The sequence below is a fragment of the Colobus angolensis genome, unplaced genomic scaffold, assembly GCF_000951035.1.
Source record: "Colobus angolensis palliatus isolate OR3802 unplaced genomic scaffold, Cang.pa_1.0 Scaffold42, whole genome shotgun sequence".
NCBI classification, from domain to species: Eukaryota; Metazoa; Chordata; class Mammalia; order Primates; family Cercopithecidae; genus Colobus; species Colobus angolensis.
Window position 1 is genome coordinate 8,586,931 of NW_012117599.1, and position 16,600 is coordinate 8,603,530.

Here is a 16,600-nt window from a genome sequence, read left to right on the forward strand (position 1 = left end):
AGTCTAAGACAGAGGAACATTCAGCAGTTGTGATAATGAATTGATAGCTTAAAAAAATAGTTTACCTTTTACATTTTTATCCTGTGTGTGCATTTCTTACCTACTTTTCTCTACATTTTTATGATTTTTTCTATTAGAAGGGCACAGGAGGACAGACTTTGGATTGCTACCACATTCATCTATTTCTTTTAAAGACAAGAACTGGGCTCATACTCCCTTAAGAATAATAGGTGTGCCCCTATCCACATCCTAGGAAATCCACTACACTTCTTCCAACCTGTAATAAAACAATGATTTATGAATATTGTCTCCTTTTTCGGTAGACACCTCTTTTCCCTGCTAAGGGTTGCTTGAAGACAGATCAATGTTCCAATTTAATCAAAGTGCCTCCCTAAGGCCCAGCCCCAGCTTTTTTTTTTTTTTTTTTTTCATTTTTATTTTCAGAAGTATCGAGTTCACAAGAAAGTGATTCTTTCAAAAATGGTACGTACATTTCCAGGAAGAAATACCAGACGGAGTTCCGTATGCTTGCCTTCTACAGAGAGCTCACACTTCAAAATGTCCAGTGATCTCCGAAAACTGAGCAGACCAAGAGTGTCAGCTTAATCATTGACTAAATATCGATGACAATACTAACACTGACATGTGGACAGGAGGAGTAAGAGATGTGAAAAGTACAAAGATGACACAGAAGCCTCGTTGACCCGGAACTAGACCCTTTCCCAACTGTGAACACCAGGCTGGAAAAATCATAGCTCGTTCTTAGAGCAGTCATCACTTTTAAAGTCAAACTTTTGATTTAAAGGGGAAAGAATCTCTGCTCTCTGTGTTTAGTGGTTATTCAGGGGTTTTGACGCGAACTCTTTCAAGAGAGCCTCCCTTTTGTAATCACCAGGATTTGTGGTTTGCACAAATCTTTTCAAGTCTTGTCGTCGTCACACATATTTACACATTTAGATCTTTACACAGCTATAAGTCATAAACAAAAACAACAGAACTTTTTTTGGGGGGGGGGAATTAGTTCAAATTAGAGCATACTTCAAATGAAAATAATCAAATGCAAATGAAAAAGTTTAGTTCATATATAAGAAAAAAGGTGAAGCCAACCAGGTGTGTTTTGCCTTTAGATCGTTCTTTTTTGTATAAACAGATAACTGACTTTTAAACCCTCAGACCGCAACATTTTAATTCATTGTCATTTAGAAAAAAAAAAAAAGGATGAGGAAAAAGCCACAAATTAGACCAAAAAAAGTAACCAAATTTAGTAATTCAAAAAATTGACTTTTTTTTTTTTTGGTAGATGCATTATCCTCATCTGTGATATACATTTAAGAATGAAACTTAAATTAGCCCCTTAAAGTGGTCCTGTGACTTTAATTATTCACAAAGTACACAAATTTAATGAGTTTTTAAATATTAAAACTCTTCTCTATTGTCACTACGGTGAGCTCTTAATTTACAGAGCAATTAAGTCAGGACCCTCATTTATCAGGACATGTGCGTTTGTTGAAAATGTAGTCAGTTTTTATTAATTGATGCTATGGAAATACTGAGGTGAAATTAATGTGTGCCTTCAGAGGTCGTGCCGGTGGTGGTGGGGAGGTAGCAAGGAGCAATACGTGACATAAATAAGTAACTGCTATTCCCCGATTTCTCCAGAGATTGCTGAAATATTAAGTGGCACAATGGTTATCGTTCTCAGCCAAAATGCTTGCAAGAAAATGCCCCCTGAGTTGTTCTCTGGCAAACATCTGTCATGGGTAGTAGCTGAGAAACAGGGAAACTTCAAAGCAGGACTTTCTGATGATTAGAAGGGTGTTGAGTGTAATGTTCTTACATTTTAATGCAAACCAAGTGTTGATGAGCTGAGAGGGTAGAATTAAAAAGTAGCCCAAATCTCCTTTGTTCTTCGGGAGGGGACTGATAAGAACATTTGCAGTCCGTAGTGTTCCTCAGTACTTAACCAATTTGTGAGCCACAAGAAATTCTAGCTCTGAAAGTGGATGGTGGGAGTGAAGCGGACCAGCCTGCCATTCCCTGTTGCCTACCTATGGTGGCTCTGCCCAGTCATTGGTGTTCACTGTTCAGCATGCATTCTTCATGGACCATCTTGTTCAAGAAAATAGTTGCGAAAGAGCGAGACAAAATTCAAATGATGTGCACTTGAGCACTTGCCTGCAGAGGTGACGCTTGCCCCAAAAAGTTCGCTGTAAAGTTTGGAGGAGGAAGACACTTCCTGTCTTGAAATATAGAGAGTATCAAAAATATCTGAGGGATTTCATCAATATTTCAGGCAGTTGTTGGAATGATTTGTACATGAAGAGCCTGAATTTCTTCCTGAACTGGTAATGGGTAGATAGACACAGTCTAAGTACATCACCATTTTTGTAAAAACAGATTTGATAGTACAACAACCTTCCAGGATTCTTTAATCCTGGAACTCCACAATCCACCCTGAAAACTCTGAAAAAAAAAATACACAGCAGAAAACACACAACCTAACAAAAATACTCCCTAACGTATACAGATGAGAACACTATCCTCCTTCCGGTAGTTTGATTTCTACCACATTCTAATTTTAAGCCAGCAAACAAACGGGTTGTCCTATCTGTTCCCTGAGGCTAAGGCTAAAGGGAGAAACGGGCATCTCATTTCTAATTCCTGGTACATTTGGACTTGGGGCCTCTAGAGCACCAAAAAGTTTGATGGGACCCTGCCAAGGGGTCCCCTGTAACCAGGAGTTGGTTAATATCCTCCCATTCCTCATTCAGACAGGGAACAGAGGCCAAAAAAAAAAAAAAAAAAAAAAAAAAAAAATTGCAGCAGGGCAACAAACGCTGTCTTCTGCAAATGCTCAGTAATAAATTGTTCTTTCAGCGGTGCAGAAGACGGATTTTCCTTTCCTTTGCCTCTTTCCTCCTTTGCGGGGAAGCACCAATGGGCGGCTTGCTTTCCCACCTGGCCCTGGCTGCCTGTGCCCATAAATTTGCCTATGCAATGCCTGTTTACGGGTCGCTGATGGAACATGGAGACGGTGCATTTTGTAAGCGCCGGGTAGATAATCATGGTAATTGATGTTTGGAGCTGTGAGCTCCTAGGAGCTCAGGGTCTCTTTCTCCCAGTGAGGCCCTGCTCTCTGTTATCAGCCCAGCCCATAATTAAATATCACTCTTTTACAATATGTTTCAGGCTCCTTAATGAGTCTAAAGCAGAAATAGTCACCTCTTTCCCCTCGGAGCTTTATTTGCTTGTTATTAAACAATGTTATTGAGCTGCCTTCTTTCCCTGTGTTGCCAAACCTGCATCATTTCCGTTTTATAATTGCACAATTAGAGCGAAGGCTTTGCTTCCATGCATCAGCAGGCCCTGCGTGTGCCTGCGTGTGTGTCTGCGTGTGGAGAGGAGGAGAGGGAGAGAGAACGGAAAAATTAGGTTTTCCGATAGACTCCTCAAATGCATCTTATTTTCATTAACTGCCAGATTTTGCAAAATGGGAAGCGATTTATCATGAACCGTTTTCTTCTATCAACCATCTCCACCAACCAACACCACGACTTTCGCGGTGACCTTGTGCTTTGTAGCGGAGGGTCCAATTTGTTCATTGTTACTGGCTTGCATAATCCTATGCCCCTCCCCCACAGCCTTTTTTCCCCCTAGCAAAATCCAGTCATTTATATTCCGAGGCTAAACGGTATTCTTTTTGCCCCCAAAGCTGGCAAGCTGTATAACACTAGTAATTCCATCTAACGAATTGCCAGGGAGCTCCTCCTCTTACACACGCACTCTCTCTCTCTCTCACACACACACACGCCTCCACGCACACACTCACATGCACCCCCCCCCCCAAGCTGCTCTAAGCAGTGTATTAAGTAGCTGAAGAAAATCCATTCACATTCTGCTGTGTCGCTTTCTTCTCAAGTCATGAACCCATCACAGACTTTTTCTAGCTGTAGGTTGCCACGGTGAAGATTTACAATGCCAGTTATTCATACATCTGCCTTCTCTTTTTTCCCCCCCTTATTCTTAAATCCCTTGGGCGAGGGCAACCTTGATACTGAGACTCGTAAAATTCATGCAGGCTTTATCATCCTGGGTGAGGGCTCCAGGCGTGCGCCCGCATCCCCGCCAGCTCCCCGCCGTGACGCGTGGGTGGGCCTGGGTCGCAGCTTTTCTTTCTAATTCCGAGGAGGGGGTGGGGGAAACAGTGCCATGGGAAGACACAGAACAGAAAACTTCCATAAATATGAAACAAAAGCAGGATTTGTTTCACTAATCATTTATTAATTTTTTAAAAATGACTTTTGGGTCTCTGGAGGCCAGTGTGTCTTTGAGGCCGGAATGTGACATAAAACGTGACCTTGGTTTGTGTAAAATAATATTAGAAAGTCCACTCCTCAATGTTCAAGACCTCACAGAGCAGCAACATATACTTCCTTCTCATGGTACGTCCAAGAACCTATGCGAGGAGGCCTCAATACCTTTGAAAATGACGGTTCCTCTGTGTGTGTGTGTGTGTGTGTGTGTGTTTTTGCTTAATTATTTCTTCTCTTAAGTACTGGTAAGTTCATTATTCTTAAAGAACATGAAGAGGGAAAAATAAGTATTTTCAGCAGCAAACATTAATACTTTAATGAAGTCATTGAAATTTTCCCCAGTCTGAAAATGAGATTAATGTGATGGTAACATAATGGAGAACTATGTTTTAATCATAAGCAAAAAAATAAAGACTTTAAACATATTGTAAAAAAATAATTGAGATCTGGGCACAATATCATCTGGAACACATTTCTAAAACTCTATGAAATTGTTTTTAGGTGCACTGAAATACAATTCTGTCTCAGAATTGTGGAGGGGTTTTTTTATCTTATTTTTTCATCCATTAATTTCAATAATATAAAATATGGCTTCCTTGGTATTCTTGAATTTCTCGCTTTTGCTTGGTGTCCCATGTCCAGGGAGTCGCCGATGCAGGTTCCCTTCACAGGGCAGGTGCCCACCGCCATGAGGCCCCAGAGGCCAGGCAGGCCATGCTGCATTAAGCAAATGGTCTGGGCAGCCGGAGGACTGACTTTTTGAGGAAGAAGTCAGGGCAGCCCTGTTGGGCTGGTGGCAATGCTAATCCAAGAGCCATACTCTGATGTAGTTTGAGGCCTTGTCACACCACAGACTACCTTTTAGATAGTGTTCATCTTTGAGATAGGCTGTGGATGTCTGCCCTTCTTCAGTGAGCATAAAGAGGTGTCAGGAAAGAGCCAAGCCCATGCAGGGGCCCTGACTTCTATTCACCTGTGTGTGAACTGGAGCCTGTGACCTCTTATACCTCAATTTCCTCGTCTGTAAGATGAGGAGAGTGTGCTGTCTTATCTGTGAGGATCTTTCATGTCTTACATCATCCAATCATAAATCAATTAAATATAGGCAATAACTAGTTTAATGTAAAATTTCTCTTCTCCCAGCTCAATGCACAGAAGTCTCCCCAGGGTGTAGTTGGAGCAGGATCCTCAATTCCCTGTGCGCTGGGCTCTGCCTTAGCTCTTCAAATCCCTAGGTAACTGTTTAGGAAGTTGCCACAGTGAGCATCAAGGTGTTCTGTTGGCTTAGAACATCAAGAAACCCAAGGTTTTGAACCAACTTCCACAGAAAACTTGGAAAGAATCACATGTAGCATTTGTTGTACTCTCTGAGATTATGTTCCTGGAAGCAGGATAAAATGAGAGCAACACAATAAAAGAAGTTCTGTTGTACTTTATTTTATTTTGCTTTTTACTTTTTTTCCCTTCTGGCCTAACCTCTTTTCCTTTAGGTAGAAATTTCCTCTTCCAAATGATCTCCTGGTCCACTCCTGTCCTCACAGCTCATGTGCGCCATCAGCTTCCCATCTCAGGAGCATGAGCAGGTGGATCTGGCTTCCTCCATTAGCCCTAATATACTTTTGAACACTGTCACCTAGAGCGTTTTTACTTCCGTGTAGCCCCACCTCTTAAAAAACCATCTGACCTGGCAGTGGCTCATGCCTGTAATCCCAGCAGTTTGGGAGGCCAAGGCAGGCGGATCACGAGGTCAGGAGTTCGAGACCAGCCTGGAAAAACATGGTGAAACCCCGTCTCTACTAAAAATACAAAAATAAGCAAGGTGTGGTGGCCCGTGCCTGTCATCCCAGCTACTCAGGAGACTGAGGAAGGTGAACTGCTTGAATCTGGGAGGCAGAGGTTGCAGTGAGCCGAGATCACGCCACTGCACTCCAGCCTGGGTGGCAGAGTGAGACTCTGTCTCAAAAACAAAATCTGACCCATGTCTTTATCCAGGGAATGTGACTGATATTTCAGTTAAACTTTCAAAACAACTATGGCTGCTCACCAATAAAGCGTTGACTTTTATACTGTACAGTTCCATCCGCCTTTCTTTTATACCTGGATCCCAAAGCTGGTATGGAAACTTGTCATCAAACCATTGTACCCAACTGAGATGCTGTTCCTTATGCGACTATCAAGTAAAGGTAATAATCCCAATCAACTTTTCCAGATTCTGAGGGTCAAGTATGATAATACACCATCAATACTTCTAAATATTCTGGAATATACTATGTTGATATATTATTAGTAGTAGTGGTATTAATCTATGGAGAGACTATGGCGATAAACAGGATGGCTTTCAAACATTTTTGGCCAAGACCTAGTGGAAGAAATGCATTTTATATATATTCCAGGATACATCTGCGTAATCACAGCTCACACAAAAGTTTCAAACAATACACCTTTATTGTCTGTGAAGCATTCTGATATTTTCTATCTTATAGATAAATAAACATTTTTGCACCTCCATGGGTCCTAGCCTGCAGTTTGAAATGCATGGATGTGAAGTGCCATGTTGGTCTGGCAGAGACCACCATGAGCCTATATCTATAGGGAGCCTTTGTGTGAATTAGGAAAGGGCCTACAGACCTTCATCCCTGGCCAGAGCCTACAGCTTGGGGAGTGGAGTAGGGCAGGATTTCAACTCCTCCCTGTCCCCTCAGCTGGAAGCTTTTATAGAGTCTTCCGCCTACACAGCACTACATGGAAAACCAGTCAGTATTGAAGGCTGGGGGGAGGGCAGTGAGCTGAGGTGTCTAAAGGCATTGTATGAGATTGTGAAATAGATGTTGGTTAACATGAATTGTGTAGGGTGTTTCCAAATCTGCCTGTGAACAGGTCAGATGCAGCCCATGATGCTAGGATGGTCTGGGGAAAAAAGGGGGGGAGCAAAGATTAACATGATTTTGGTTAATTTTAACCATGGTGAAAAACTAAACAAAAAACAAAAAAGAGAGCAATGGAGTAGGATTTATCAAAAACCTGCCTTGATATCCATTGCATAGTTCTGTGAGTTAACAACGATGACTTGAAGAATATCATATTTCTCTCCCTGCTGCAAATTCTAAAAACCATTCTGATCCATCCCCAAACACCCACCTTGGTTGTAAGTTACAATGTCTAATAAGCAGGAATGTAATCTGGGAGAAGATCTGCGGAAGTTTTTCCTCCTGGAAGCATCCTATCTCAATTGTCGTTATTCCTGTTATCCACTAAGGTATGATCAGCAAAAGGCAACATCAGAGCACTTCAGGGCTTCTCACAAGATCTCCCTTACTGGGCAATTCACCCGTCAGTCCATGGGCCAAAAGGACACAGTACTCTACTAGGCTAACAACATTGAAAGTAAGTTCATTCTTCTTCAACTTCATGCCAAAGTTCACCAATTAGAACTGCCAGGAAACAAACAACAAAAAAAGATAATTAAAGACAAGCAGGTCCTGTCCACTGTTTCAGCCTTCAGAGTTTACACCTTTAGTTTATAGGTCCACCTTTTCCATTTGAATGCAATATTCTCCATGCTCTTGACCTGATAGGTAACATGCTGCATTGAATCATCTTCATTAATGTAATATAGGTTAATATACCAAAATAGGCCTGGTGCCGTGACTCACACCTGTAATCCCAGCAGTTTGAGAGGCTGAAGTGGGTGGATCACCTGAGGTCAGGAATTTGAGACCAGCCTGATCAACATGGTGAAGCCCTGTCTCTACTAAAAATACAAAATTAGCCAGCCTTGGTGGCTGTTACCTATAATCCCAACTACTCAGGAGGCTGAGGCAGGAGAATCGCTTGAACCAGGGAGGTGGAGGTTGTGGTAAACCGAGATCGCACCATTGCACTCCAGCCTGGGCAACAAGAGTGAAACTCTGTCTCAAAAAATAAAAAAAAATACACATATATATGTAGCAAAATAGTGAAGCAGCAGCAAATATCTTTCCTGTTTTTTCTAATACCTCCTCTTCTCAAACACATACACACCACAATGATGGCCATTTTTAGAAAAAAGAGATGATTTTGAACAGGAAGAAAAATATTTTATTCCAAAATATTATGTAAATATATAATGTACTGATACGATCCATTCCTTTCGTTTTCTCCATGTTTTTGCTTTAATCTCTGTTTTAAAAACTTACAGTAAATATTGTTCTTTAAAATATAGTAAATACTTTGATATGTCTTATGATTTAAGGAATTGACAAATTAACTGCTGAATCACTTTCTGTATTCTTCATATGAGGCATGCCTTTCTGGTGATACGATTTGGTGACATTAACAGCTAAGGGTAATTGTCAGTAGGACGAGAGACTTACTCCTCATTTGAGGCACATGGACAAGGAAATTTGTCCCATTGTTCCTTTCTGACTTGTACGGGAAAACAACAGTCTCATCATCATAAAATTACCCACAGGAAATGAAGGCATAGGCCCTTGGAGAAATCACACCTGATTATCTGCTTTACCTTTTCTCTTTTGTGCTATATTGTTACCTTATATACAAGAAAAAAACAAACAACCCCATCAAAAAGTGGGGAAAGGATATGAACAGACATTTCTCAAAGGAAGACATTCATGCAGCCAACAGACACATGAGAAAATGCTCAGCATCACTCGCCATCAGAGAAATGCAAACCAAAACCACAATGAGATACCATCTCACACCAGTTAGAACGGCCATCATTAAAAAGTCAGGAAACAACACGTGCTGGAGAGGATGTGGAGAAATAGGAACACTTTTACACTGTTGGTGGGATTGTAAACTAGTTCAACCATTATGGAAAACAGTATGGCGATTCCTCAAGGATCTAGAACTAGATGTACCATATGACCCAGCCATCCCACTACTGGGTATATACCCAAAGGATTATAAATTATTCTACTACAAAGACACATGCACATGTATGTTTATTGCGGCACTATTCACAATAGCAAAGACTTGGAATCAACCCAAATGTCCATCTGTGACAGACTGGATTAAGAAAATGTGGCACATATACACCATGGAATACTATGCAGCCATAAAAAAGGATGAGTTTGCGTCCTTTGTAGGGACATGGATGCAGCTGGAAACCATCATTCTTAGCAAACTATCACAAGAAGAGAAAACCAAACACCGCATGTTCTCACTCATAGGTGGGAACTGAACAATGAGATCACTTGGACTCGGGAAGGGGAACATCACACACTGGGGCCTATCATGGGGAGGGGGGAGGGGGGAGGGATTGCATTGGGGAGTTATACCTGATATAAATGATGAATTGATGGGTGCTGACGAGTTGATGGGTGCAGCACACCAACATGGCACAAGTATACATATGTAACAAACCTGCACGCTATGCACATGTACCCTAGAACTTAAAGTATAATAAAAAAAAAAAAAAAAAGTCATGACTGTCAAAAATGTTTTTTCCATTCTGTTCCCCAGTCTTCTAACACTCTTAAGATAGCTGGTGGTGTGGGAAGAAAGCAGGCATCTCTTACGGGGATGAAGCCTGCCTGCAGTGCTTGCTCAATCCTTGGTCATAGAAGACCTTGACCAACTTCAGCACAGAGCCGTCAGACAGTGAGTTCCAGTTGGCCTCATCAGACTTTTACCTGTTTTCTAGATTTTTACCCAGAATAGCGTCTTAGGGACCAGAGGTTTTCCACGTTGTCACTGGATAGGAGGTAAGGATCGCTGTCGTCTTGTCTCTTCTCACAAACAACCTCCTCTACTTGACTTTCCCATTCGCCTTTATGTTTCTCTTGCCTAATCCCCAAATCTCTTGATATTCAGGGGGGTTCTTTCTTTCCTGTTTCCTTTATGAACTTTTAGGGAGAGGAAAGAAAGTATATTTGATGGGTCCCAGGTAGATGGAAATCCATCAGCAGAGATGTTGGTGGCTGGATTTTCATATGTGAATCTGCCTTAAAGAACTTAGGCCTGACTGTGAAGGTGGAGAATCCACCCTGAGTGACATAGCCCAGAGTCTCTGGACAATGATGCCATTTGCAGTGGGTGAGGGAGGAGATAGCTGCAGCAAACATTTCAGTTCATGGGGTGATAGTTGTGTTGAAGGAAGACTCATTTCTACCAGCACTGTCATATTCTGGGGCAGATTCCAGCCACCTCCCTTGAAAAGGGGATTGCCATAGGTAACAGAAGCTCCACCGAATGTATGCAAGCAAGACTTCCCTGAGGAATTGTGCATGGTGCTCTGAGAGTGCATGATAGCACATGACTTTCTCCCGTGCTTATCAAGCTGCTCTCTTCCCATTTGCACCTCTACGTTCATGGTCTACTCTTCATACCCAGAATTTAGCTCCTTGTTGCTTTGACCCTCTTGTGTGAACTGGTTACTTGTTGATGCCCAGACCTTTCAATGGGCGAAACCTTTTGGATGTCAGTTTCTTAAATCTTAAATTGCTTGCAAGTATGATTTGCAAACAGACATCAGGGACTCTGGATGGCTTTTCTTTGCCAACCTCCACTAGTCCTCCCTGGAGCACCCTTCTTTCTTACACACTCTCTGACTTTAACACTCAGGTCTCTCCTCTGGGATGCTCCAAGTCTTCCCTCTTCTCTGTTCTCATAGCCCCATAGGTGCACCTCTACTTTTACTCGTATCACCTTATGTTGTAATGACTTGCTGAAGTTATGATCTGTCTTACAAACCATGAGCAATCTAAAAATAGGGAAAATTGGAAGTGCCACTTTTAGTTCAGGACATATAGAAAAAGGCTATCAGTTATATGTATCCAATATATGTTTCCTGAGTAAATGAGTGAAAACTAGATTTCCTCATCTATGGACTTTATGTAACTATGAGTTCCCCTGAAATATTCACATAGCTCCATATCTAATTGGCCAAACACTCGAAAATAAAAGCGGGCTTAAAGGATATCTACCATTTTGGCTAATTTTAGATAATGCTCTTTAAAGTGGATATATGAGTATGTTATAGATATTAATTCCAAATTGTGTTTCTTGGCTTGCTACTGATTGTTAATGTAACCTTGGTCATTGTATTCATTTTGAATTTAACTCAATAGCTGTCTGTTAAGTGGCTGTGCTACATATTTCAATGAACAAATGCATGTGAAAATCCCATTTACTTGTTTACTGCCTACAAGATGGCTTTCTAGAAAAATTAACTGATAAATTAGTGTAAGATATAAAGTAGATAATAAAATTTATATATTTTAAATTTTTGATTATTATAAATATTTGATCTGCATAAGCTTTTTTGTTGTTGGAAATAAAACAAACAGGCTCCTTCTTTTTTTTTTTTTTTTTTTTGAGACAAGTCTCACTCCATCACCCAGGCTGGAGTGCAGTGGTGCCATCTTGGCTCACTGCAACCTTCACCTCCCTGGTTCAAGCAATTCTCTGCCTCAGCCTCCCAAGTGGCTGGGATTACAGGTGCCTGCCACCACGCCTGGCTAAGGTTTTTGTATTTTTAGTACAGACAGGGTTTCACCATCTTGGCCTGGCTGGTCTTGAACTCCTGACCTCGTGACCTACCTGCTTCGGCTTTCCAAAGTGCTGGGATCACAGACGTGAGCCACAGCACCCGGCCACAAATGGGCTCCTTTTGATGCTTGGTGTTAACTGAATTCCTAGGGAAGACTTTGAGGAAACTTGTTTTCGTGGTTGGAGAAATAACATTGAGGTAAAATATTCTTCCAATTTCATAACCCTTTTTGGTTTTTATAATAGAAAACTTCCCCTGTGTGCTCTTTATCCATGTGACTAGACTAGTGGTGTCCTTGGCCAATGCAGGTGGTACCGTAGCCTCATAACCAGGAGGCATGTGTGATGAACTCCTTGTTTCAGAGGGGCTCAGTTTCTCATTGGGTGCTATTCTGCCTGAAGGCAGGTATTACTAGAATCACAGCTGTCAGTCACGGCCATGGTCCAAAACTTGCCAGGTGAGGTGGCTGGAAAAGGCCACCATTGTGAAATTAGCATTGTTCTTTACTAGCATTGTCTCTCATACCAAGAACTTTGAAATGGGTATTTCAAAGTACTCTTTGTAGATTCTGTGAGAATCCTAACTCTTTCGTGCTTACTCTACCTTCCATATTCTTGATTGTGGCAGTACTAATATTTTTGCTGTGATCTTGCTTGAGATCATCCTTTTATGAAATAAAAATAATAATATTTTGAATTTAACTCAATAGCTGTCTGTTAAATGGCTGTGCTATCTATTTCAATGAAAAAATGTGTGTGAAAATCCCATTTACTTGCTTACTGCCTACAAGATTGGTTTTCTAGAAGAATTAATTGATAAGTTAGTGTAAGATGTAAATTAGATAATAAAATTTATGTATTTAAAATTTTTGGTTATTATAAATATTTGATCTGCATAAGCTTTTATGTTGTTGGAAATAAAACAAATGGATTCCTGATGCATAAAGGAGTATTTTCACCAATCACATTCTTTAAAAAGTTATGTAGTTTCACACCTCTTTATTACCTTAGATTTTTGCATGTAATTCACACTTCATGTATATCCTTCCTGGATCAGAATTTTCAGGTGGAGGATGAGGTGCCCTGAAGTGGGGGGACCTACCCAAGGGCGACACCAACTGTGCATGTCAGAGCAGAGCCTGCGGGCTTTTGATTCTTAGCCCAGTATTTTCCCCCAAATCATTTCTAGTTCACTCCCGGGTTTTGTTTATTGCTTAATTCTTAGAGAACACGGACAGAGGCTAAGCAGTTCACATCAGCTCATCCAAAGAAGAGATAAAATTAAGTTCTTTCCTTCCTTCTACTTTTTCCCCCAGGTTCTTATATTCTAAAATAGCTAGCTTTAGCAACATGCACTGTCTTTTTCCCAAAGCACATTACTCCTTCGCAAGTGTAAGTGTTAAAAATAGTTTTGCTAAGAAGGATGGATCAGATATGCCATTTGTAAAGGAAGAAACTGAGGCAGAGAGTGACTAAGCAATTTGTTCAGGGACATCAGTGACTAAGCAGAAGCTCACTTGGACTTTGGAACTTAATTTATTCCAGAGAAGGGCCAAGTTCCAGACTATGCAACTTACACATGAAAAGGCAACCCAAACAAGACTACTTCCCTGAATTTTAAATAGAAATCTTAAATTGCTTGCAAGTAAGCACAAAATTCCAAGTTTTACTGTGCAAAATCCTACAGTATAGGCACACAGATGGACAAATAAAGGGGAAAATGATGAATAGAATGAAAATTTAAAACTCACCTTTTTTTAAACAGTATTAAAATTACATTGTAGGATGCTTTGTGCATGTTGGGAGCTAATACATGTTTTTTTAACTTATGCACACATTTCTGCATTACCAATATGTAATCAAGGTGTAATTAAATATGAATATTCCCCTTTTATGGATTTTAAGTTCAATCATAATTTTTTTTAGCTGTCTGCCTCATCCATGGTTCTTAGAAAATGTTACCTAAACAACAGAGATCTGAACAAGCCAATCGTAATCAGAGTTGACCTTTGTGTCTTACATTATAATGTTTCAAATATGTGGTGTGTGGTATATTTGATCAATATATGTACACTGGACTGCATTTTACATTCCACAATTTTCCGTTGCCAAGCCAAAATATGGGCAACATTCCAACAGGACAGAACACCTGGATGGGACCCCAAGAAGTGGCCCCAGAGATTAAAATCCCAGTGATCGCTAGTAAACCCCAGCAGACAAACACCAAGAAGCCGGTGGTAAGAAATAACAAAGGTCCACACACCACAGGCTCACCAAGGTGAGCAGAGAGGAATACAGGATGAAAGAGGAAGACCCTCCACACAAATCAAGTCTGACCTTAGGCCAAATACTGTTGCCCTGCAGCCTTTTTCTCTACTTCCTGACAGGGAAGGGTCCTGTGATCATGATGGTGTGCCCTGGCCCAGCAGGTATAACATAAAAATGCTTTGAAGCTGGACACAGTATCCTAACTACAGCTGCAGGTGAAATCTACCCTAGAGATGGCAGGTTTTAGAAAAGCACTTACATCCAGTCACTAGAACCTGCCACATACTAGTGTTTCTTCCTAGTTTTCTGTGTATATGGGTCATATTGTTTCTTGATTTTTATATTGAACCCCACATGCATGTAAGTATACTTGTTATGTCTTACAGATCCGAAGGAAAAAACTTTGAATGTTGAAGTAAACACTGAGAAGGTGAAAAATTGCAAGGATTCTTTAAGTTGGACACATTACCACAAGAAAACACCCCCCAAATAACTGTGTTATTATTTACATACAAAGTAACCTTCCGACCTCCATTGTAACCTCCTTAGGGTTGACTTTACATGATCCCAGATTCTGAGTCGGTTTATAAATTTTATATCATCACAGAGAAAAGAAAAAATTGTGAAAAATAGAAAATAAGTAGCATGAAAAGACAAATATTCCACAAAACATTGTACAGAAGAAACATAACTTAAAACCGGGTGACTATTTAAAATGAATATGAATGAAAATTCTAAGTTTGTGTGTTTGTGTGTTCTATTTATATATCTACTTTCCCTCAAAGTAAGGGAAGAAATGAAAGATGTTTTTAACAGCAAGCTATCTATAAATTCAAAAGTCTCAGGGTTTAACAGAACTTCATACTATATTATGTCTTGAGATGAATTAAATATATTTATAGGTAAATTTCCCAAAACAAATTATTCCAGGCAATATTAGAAATGGAAAGATCCTCTACCACGAATTGTTTTTCCAGAAAGATATGAATGAATTAACACCATAAGCTTGAAATGATAATTTTATGTTAATCATCTTCTACATTTCAGAGCACATCAATACTTTTGTGCATTGGGTATGTGCTCTTGTGTGTGTGTGTGTGTGTGTGTGTGTGTGTGCATTCCTCTGGGTGTGTCTGTGTGTGTGTGTATACACATATAGATGTTAATTATGGGTCTGCTTTTCATATACAGGCTGGGTTCATCTTAGCAAATTCCAAATGAAGAAATAAATGTCCTTGATATTCCATTTAATAGACAGTGGGTGGCACCATCTTAAGGAGCAGATGATGTAAGGGTGCATTTGGCACTATTTTCCTTATTTAGGCTACAAACTCTATCCAAATTGTGAAGGACTTTCCACATTAGTAATTAATAAGGCCCCATTATGCTAACTATCATCCAACTTAGGACATCTTAGAGGAAAGATAAGAGATGAATAATTTGAAGTAATTTTCTTGTAATCATGCCAATCACTTGAGCAAAGTAGTTATTAAAGGAAACAGTATTATGATGAATTATAGGACATCTAACACTGAATACCTTTTCTTATCAGCTGCTTATAGTTTCTGGTTCTTAAAAAAAAAGGCAAACAAGTAGAAGTCTATTCCGAATATCACTCTTCTTACTGTAAATAATAGTTTGTTTAGCAAACCCTGAATTTTAATGAGGCTTGAAAGACAGACTTTACCTTATTTCTGTTCATCTCCTGGAAAAGAGCTGAAGTTTGTCAGCTTTACCTTCCCTTAGAAGGTAGATGTAACAAGCGTGAGTCACCTTTGATGACAAGGGATTCTTCCAGTTCAGATTTGCTGAAGTGATTAGACATTATTTATCTAATTAAATGTTCAAAACACATCATTATTGAAAGGAATAAATTTAGTACATTTGTTGAGCAGTGTTAACTGAAATGTAACTGCACATCATTTGACTTTTTAACATTTTATTATATCTATTAAGTCTTTCTTGCTTAATTAAATCAACTTATTTTTTACAGTTAATTTAACGTGATTTCATTTTCGTTACAGATTCTGAGTCAGATATTATAGAGAAAGCCAACTGTATACGCAAATTAAGCTTCGACTCCTCAGGTGCTCTGTTGCATTTCATTCAAGTCTGGCATCTTCTGGGGATTGCCATGGTTTGAAATGGTTGTTATTTTTCACACAGTAGAAGGCTTACTCTTCATCTTTATTATGATTTTTCAAAATGCAACCATTTTTAAGGCTACAGCGTCATCTGATTTGTACTATTCAGATCCTAGATCACAGCCAGTATTTGGAAGAAACTGTGCTTTTAACGCTTGGAGAAAAAGTAAATAAGAATGTGAAAGTAGGAGCATTCGTTGCTTTGCCCGGGAGCTGTACTTTATTAATTACCCTATAGGAACAAAGGTGTCGAAATAATAACGCTCCAGTTCCCGAGAAGGAGAAAGTATTTGAGTATCAATAACCACAGGGTGGGCTCCATGGAAGAAGTTATTTCATTATGATTATTATATTCAAATGAGTGTGTCTCAGTGATCAAGAGTT